The following is a 5,089-nucleotide window of genomic DNA, read 5'->3' on the forward strand; positions in this document are numbered from 1 at the left end:
TAGAGATGAAGCGAGGATGGACATACCCCTAATTCGTAATTAGGGCAGTGTAAGTTAATGTACATATTTGTTGTTTTACGTTTTTATGTGAAAATTAAATTACCTAACAGTGTGCTTTCACTTTTGTGTTATATAATATATGTTGTGTTAGCATAATTTTTTGTTAAAGATATCAGCTTTATTTTTGTTCAAGCCTATCAGGTATATTCTTTCTTCCTCTTGACACTTTGAGGACACAACGTCCATCTGTTTGGGGGCGGTTAGAACCTTTCCCAAAAATTAAGCATTCATAGTTTGTATATAGTTTTATTTTCTATCTAAATAAGTGTATCTAGTGACAAAGTCTCATTTCCTTTTCGGTGATGAAAAATATCTAGAAATCTCACCCTATCATTAGAACTAGGATTTGTTCTTAGAAACTTAAGTTAATACATATGCAATGGTTTTTATATCTTTTTATGAGCATTTATGCACTGACTATCATTAAATGTACATACCAGTAAGTTTCTAGGACCCACGGTTAGACAACTTAATTTCCATTTTCTGTGAGAATCTAATAAAATAGCCTCAAAATATGTGATATGTGAGTAATGACACAGAGGAGTAGTTTTTCTGAATAGAGAAGTTCACACGTCTACTTACTTGATCACTACCCGAATCTTAGGGGAGAATTTAGGCCCTCTTTAGATCGATATAGCCAAAAATTCACACCTGTAAAAAAAATTACCACTAGTCTCCCCACTGAACCTTTCATTAATCTTTTCTATTTCACCAAAAATTCATTACCCATTTATTAACCACAAATAAATAAGCCCACCTAGAAAATGAGTATGAGAAATAAGATGAAGTGTGGAAAAATGAAGAGAAAAACTTGTCACAAATCAAAAGCAGTTACCTGTTTCAAAAGAAAAGAAAAAGAAAAATAGAAATTTGTTTTCAAAAATCAAAAGAAAAATCAAAGTTAGAATTTCCCCCAAAATCAAATCAAAAGGGAATACAAAAGCTTAAAAAAGCTAAGTCTGGAAACTCATGTTAGAAATAGGAAAGAAAATAACACTACAAGAAAAAAGACTTTATATCACTGTTAAAAACAGTGACAAAAAGTCTTTTCTCACTGTTTTTTTTTTCCAAAACCGTGACGGAGTGGGGGTCATTTTTTTTTTCAAAACCGTCGCAAATAATTCCTCTAGATAAGCCTATATCCACCACATAAAACCGTAACAAACACTTAAAAATAGTCACAAAAAAACATATCGTTTGTGACAGTTCTAACAAAACAGTAATGTACTCATCTTGTAACCGTCACAAAAAGGGCAACTATTCATCATAGTTTGGTTAAAACCGTGATAAATATATATTTTGTTTAAATAAAAATATCGAATACATGTGAAAACAGACCTCACATGGAATTGGACCTGTAATTTATGCTATAACAGTGAGAAGGTATATGCACCCCCTCACATTCTAACTTATAATTTGAGAATTCATCAGAAACAAAGCTATCCCATGTGCCTAGTTTAATCCTTATCCTTCTGACATCTATAGAATGCCCATTCATTCTCCACCCTTTGATTAATGCCTTGTAACAATTGAAAAGCAGCTTCTTCCTATTTTTCGTTAACAATACCAAGAGCTCAGCCTATCGGCATTACATTGGTTGTCCTCCATTCTCCTCTACTTGCCCTTCCGATTTCATCATAATCACAAGTGAGTATCAAGTGGTCTTCATCATCATCCCAAAGTGAATCCTCTGCCTCTTTGTTCTCCTCTGAAGCAAGCAGCAAATAGTACCTGGATAACATGTTGAACATTTAGAATGTCAAGACCATGTGCAGCACCATTAGTGCAGACAAGAACACCACCTATCTCCCTAAAATCAACCAAGTTTTCCGAACGTTCCTATAAAGAGCTGTCACTATGGTAATAGCTACATTCAACACCAACATTCTGCAATATCTTAGCAACAGCTTCAATAACATCCACAGTGTTTGCAAACACCAAAGTCCGACAAATAGCTATTTCAAGATTTAACTCTTTAAACCTAACACCGTGCTCCACATCATTTATGTGTACATCCACCTATGTGTCTATCGTAACTTCAATCCACCTCTACTCTAATCTGAAGAAAAACAGACCCAAATACATTACCATCCAGTATAAAATAATAATAAAATGGTTACAATAGACTAGATCGTATGAATCATGCATCAAATCAAAATATGCACAACACTGAGAGCTAGTTACCACAAAGAAAAATCTATTCAAGAAGTTGACAAGATTGTAAAAGCTTCCTGTATTTTAGTGGTGCAAGAGAAAGTAGTGGCCCAAAAAGAAGAATCGATTAGAAAGTACAAATTTCCAATACATGTTTGAGGCTCTAGTTTTTAGGACTGATTTTGGTTTATGAAGGAAGTGCAATTCTTAATTCCCCACCCCAAAAAATAGAAGCGGGGACTACTGGGCAGAAAATCTCTTTTGCATAAGAGGTATACTAAGCTAAAATGTTAAATGGACTATGGCAAAGCCATGAGGACTTTTCATCATCAAAATCAACGGCTGAACTAGAAAACAGCACAAACTTTCTCGCTAGATGGGCTATACAATCCTCTATTTTGAAGCTTTTGACCTTTTTTTTTCCTTTTGAACCGACATCTTATCAATCAAACTCTTCTATTAGTTGGTAAACATGCTAAATGTGCATAAAGATTGCTCATTCATATACTTTACTCTATCAATCATTGCCTTTTCAATACCTTCGGGAGACGGTTCTAACAACAACAAAAAATTGATCTACTTACCTCCTACAATTAAGTAATTAAGCACAAACTAAAATGAAGGGACAAACAATGAATGATCAAGAAATGACTCCGTGCCTTACTTGGGATTATGGCAATGTAGGTAACTCCCACTAACCCAATTTGCATCCGGGAACATCCATTTCAAAACTCCACCAGCAGTCTTCTTGCCATTTAATGGAAGAGTGGCCGCAACAAAAATGTATTGCTTGCTACGCTCATAAATTTTTGTAGCCCTTATCCAATCCTTGTGCCTATTGGGCTTTGGCTCATTCCCTTTTGGATCCTCAAGACGAACAACGCTCTGAACATCTTCATTGTCACTCTCATCTTCATCATGGTTATCATCTTCATCAGATGACAAGTCAGATTGCAGCTCATCATCAAATTATGCCTCAAGTTGCTCCAGAGTTGGAGCATTTGATTCAATTGAACTCTTAACCACAGAATTTTTCAACCTAGACAATACCTTCTCTTCAAACTGAAACATGTTTATAAGATGAATAACTTGATTCTGAAAACTTCCACAAAGAAACATATCTGCTTCGTCAAACACCTGTCATTGACCACTCGATGAGCACAAACAAATGATGTATTTGAAACCAATGATAGCCAAAACCAAGAAACGCACAGAAGGAAATAATTTGGTTACCACATATTTTAAACCACACAAAAAATTAGAATGATGACGTCTTTCTGGGTCGATGGCATACAGATAATTTAAAAGAGCAGCTGGTGTTGAAACAAGAATGCCTGGTTGAGAAACTGGCCATCCCTACAGTTACCAAAACTATCTTAAGATCTTGCTCAAAGATACTATGACATCCTCATTAAAATTATGCTTGATCTTAATAATGAATAATGCATTCGCAACATGAAGCATATCAATCATTCTATTCAGTCTTGATTCATATTTCCTACCAAATCAAAGGTGTACATGATGTTCTGTTTAATAACAAAGGTGTACCTGTCTTCCACAAACAGCTGAAACTTGAAGGAGTGGTTGACCAGAATCATTGTTAATACAATTAGCCATGCGAACCACTTGTTCGCATAGCATCACATTAGGGCACAACAGCACAACAAAGACACAGAAAGGGAAAGGGAAATAATTAAAGGCTTGTGATTGTATCTTTACCCTGGAGATGTTTGGGGAATTCGAAAAACATCAGAAGTTCAACAGTGTCCATATGGCTAGAATTGATCCATTCTACCACTCAAGCTAACTTGTGTGTATCCTCACCAGCATCTCCAATGTTATCACCTAAGAGCAAAAATCACAGAATAATAATTTCTTTTTTATAATATAATGCCTTAGCTTTTATCTACAAAAGACTACATATACCAAACAAATAGGGAGCGGAGAAGAGATAGAAGAGACAGATGAGAGAAAACAGATAGAGAGAGAGCTTACCTTGTCTCCACCCTTTGAACTATATAAAAGAATCTCCTTTTACTTGCAAAACAACCCTAAATCAATGAACGCCATTTTAAACAACTTCCATGCGGTTAAATCTAAGAACAATATGGAAGGGAGAGGGTATGTACCTCTGGTCTTCAAAAAAGATGAGTATTTTCTTCTTTGATAGATAGATCATGAAGGAAAACATTGTTAAGATGAGAGAAGGAGAAAGAGAAAAAAAAATGGTTAATTGGCGGTGGCAGACGAAGCTAAGTGGGTGAAGGAGAAAGTTGGTTTATTTGAAACTGTCTAGTATTTTAGTATTACGACGGGATTTTTTTCTTCTTCTAGTGCACGTAGCCACGTATGGGCTGGAAGTGTTTCTAGGAAGCGGGAGTCTGAATGTGGTGTGTTTATGTATCTAAATAGTTATTTTTTAGTGGAATCGTGGACAAACCAAAAACTAAATGAGATCATTTCAGATGGTGACATAAAGTGCGGGAGTATGTAACTGTTTTGGGAGAATAGTTAGAAATAATCTTCAATACACGAATTTTTTCCAAGAAAAAAGGATATGTGACGTTTCTAGATCCGAGAGTCACTAAAAGCATTTCAAAACAGTCACAAATGCCATTTTCTGCCATTTGTGACTGTTTCGAACATAACAGTCACAAATAACATTTTAAAACAGTCACAAAAACCCTTTTTTCTACTAGTGTAAAGAATTCTCTAGTGTAAACATCTCGAAGACCTTATTCTCTCATACGTATCATTTTTGAATTTTTCATTCCATTTTATTCTACACTACCACCTAAGCCCCATAACACCTAATAAAGACCTCTAGCTCAATTAGGAGTAGGAAGGTGTGATAGTAAGTAGTAGATGTTAATTC

At 35.2% G+C, this 5,089-nt stretch overlaps 1 pseudogene across 1 annotated transcript; it reads right to left on the reverse strand.

The window, feature by feature from the left end:
- Positions 1–1,216: 1,216 nt before the first annotated feature.
- Positions 1,217–3,960, reverse strand: LOC147497446 (DEAD-box ATP-dependent RNA helicase 22-like; annotated as a pseudogene). Its single transcript, XR_015196843.1, has 4 exons — positions 3,763–3,960; positions 3,448–3,570; positions 2,879–3,351; positions 1,217–2,119 (listed from the first exon to the last, which is right to left on the reverse strand). The product of XR_015196843.1 is annotated as a DEAD-box ATP-dependent RNA helicase 22-like (transcript).
- Between the last annotated feature and the right edge of the window lie 1,129 nt (positions 3,961–5,089).

This window comes from Coptis chinensis, chromosome 5 (genome assembly GCF_015680905.1).
Source record: "Coptis chinensis isolate HL-2020 chromosome 5, ASM1568090v1, whole genome shotgun sequence".
NCBI classification, from domain to species: domain Eukaryota; kingdom Viridiplantae; phylum Streptophyta; class Magnoliopsida; order Ranunculales; family Ranunculaceae; genus Coptis; species Coptis chinensis.